Below are 2,276 nucleotides of genomic sequence, written 5' to 3'. Positions count from 1 at the left end.
GTAGTGTTGATACCCACTACAGTGGGAAAACCCTAAAATATTCCAAGGAGATTATGTGGTTGGGTGCTTCCCGAAATACTGCCTTTCATGTCCTTAATGCCACCCTTGCCTTTCCTGCTTTGGCAGGGAAAGCCAAAATCAGGGTTACACAGAGTGGTTTAGAACGGAAAGTTATTGGACAACACAAAGGTTTAGATTTGGACTAGCCCCCAGAAGGGGCTGTGCTAAGAAAAGTGCCTGATGCAAGTCAGGACTTACAGGATGTACTTGTGTTGAGGTCAGCAACTGGCAATTAATTAATTCATTAAAATACCTGGAGAGATTTAAAATGGGCACATGGTGAGAACATGCATGCAAGAGGAGGATCTTGAAACCACTTAAGCTCTAGGGCAAACAAAAAACAGATGGGAGATGGGTGCGGTGATGAAAAGGTGTAGGCAAGGGGCCCATATCTGTCATTATTCCTGCAGCTACAATTTAATTACCATTCCTAGGCTTTTGGGAACAGAGATTTTTTTTAAAAAAAAAAAGTATGGGAAGGAACACAAGTTCTGTGGTTGGAAGATGCCCCTTAGCATCATCCCAAATCTCTGCTAAAACTCTTAATATGCTTTACTTATCACCCAGAATATAAATTGTTTCCCTAATCTTTAATGTTAAGGAATTGCTTTCAAAGGGGAAAAAAAAATTGAGAAGCAAAGCCCCACACTTCCTCTCCTCCCTGAACTTCTCCTCCTTGTTTCAGCAGCACCAGAGCAGAACTCAGCATGGCACAAGGCAGACAAGAAGCTGTTCTCCAGCTGTCTGGGTGATAAGCACTGCAATCTTGTTTTATGCAGTTGTTAGCTGTGACAATAGGCTGCACCAACAGGTTACAGAAAGGTAAGCTATTTATCTGGAGGATGTTACTTAAAGCTGATCTTAATGTTGTAATGCAGTGAAGGTAAGAGGCAAAATTAGCAGCCTACTCTGAATGGAAGATTTTTTTTTTTCTTGAGGCCTACAATGGCAAAGTGACCAGGATAACAAACCAACCCATTAGAGAGGAAGAAGTTATCAGAAGGCAGGGCTAAATTTGTTTAGATTTTAATACTTGCTGAAAAGGTCCAAAACAATTTTTTCTAACAGTGTTCTCCTGGTTGCTAGAACACAGGAAGAGATATATTTGGATTTAAAAAAGAAAACAAAACAACAAAACACCCAAAACTTGCTTTTTCACAGTATTGAGACAGCTAATGAAGCCTGTTTGTGGAAAATAGATGAAGTGCCCCCAGGGAAGAATTCACTATTGAAAAAGTTGACTACCAAATGTCGACTGAGCTGTATTTAGTCCTTTCCACACAAAAGCCATGTCAGGCAAAGCAAGCCAAAGGGGAAGAGTGGGGAACATGAATTATTACGAGCAGAGGTAAAGCCTGATTTTTTTTTTTTCCCCAAAAAATGCACAGTGATGGAATAAACATTTGGGGTTTAGGTTTGGTTTTTTTTTTCCTATTAAAATCCTGTCTACCTGTACCTGTATCTAAGATGGCATGTGTTTGACCTAGCCACTGAGACAGATGCACCCAGAGCCAAACTGCACATACTGGTTCACTCTAAGAAAACCAAAGCCATTATCCTATGGGGACATGATGTCTGGGGAACATACATACAGAACAGCATGTACAATGAGCTGGCATGAAGAGGCTGGTTGAGCTCATTTCAAAAGCCAGATAAATGCATCGTGATTAGTGGGCCAGCCACTAATCCACACAGCAAGTTGAGAATTACAAAATTTCAGGTGCACGAGCTGCTTCAAACCAGTGCATCTTTCTAAATGCTACACATTAACCCCTCATACAGTTCTTCTACCAGTTAAAATGAGGAATGCAGGTGAAGTAGCACACAAGGTAGCAATGCTGAGGAGAATCTTCCTAAACAGAGCATCATTATGTGTCTTCTGAGCTTAGCCAGGGATGCTGAAGTCAATACAAGTTGAGGGCTCTTCCTGTTTTGCAGTACTGAGAATAGAGCTTGAACTAGAAAAGATTCCTGTCCAAGGATAAGGATTTTATTTTCTTTTTAAAGAAACTATGATGGAAGGAGTGGAGTCTTGGCTAGAGAATGGAGTAGGGGTGCTTTTCTCACTCTACGACAGCAATCAATAGGGAATGTGTTATTTTGTCATGTCAGATTTCCTCAGCATAAGCAGCTCATGATAGTTTTATGATGGAAGTTAAGCTAGAGAAAAACTGACAGAACTGTGATTTCCCAAAGGAAACAAAGCAAACATAATC

Source organism: Ciconia boyciana, chromosome 3 (genome assembly GCF_034638445.1).
Source record: "Ciconia boyciana chromosome 3, ASM3463844v1, whole genome shotgun sequence".
Taxonomy (NCBI): Eukaryota; Metazoa; Chordata; class Aves; order Ciconiiformes; family Ciconiidae; genus Ciconia; species Ciconia boyciana.
This window is presented reverse-complemented; position numbering follows the sequence as displayed.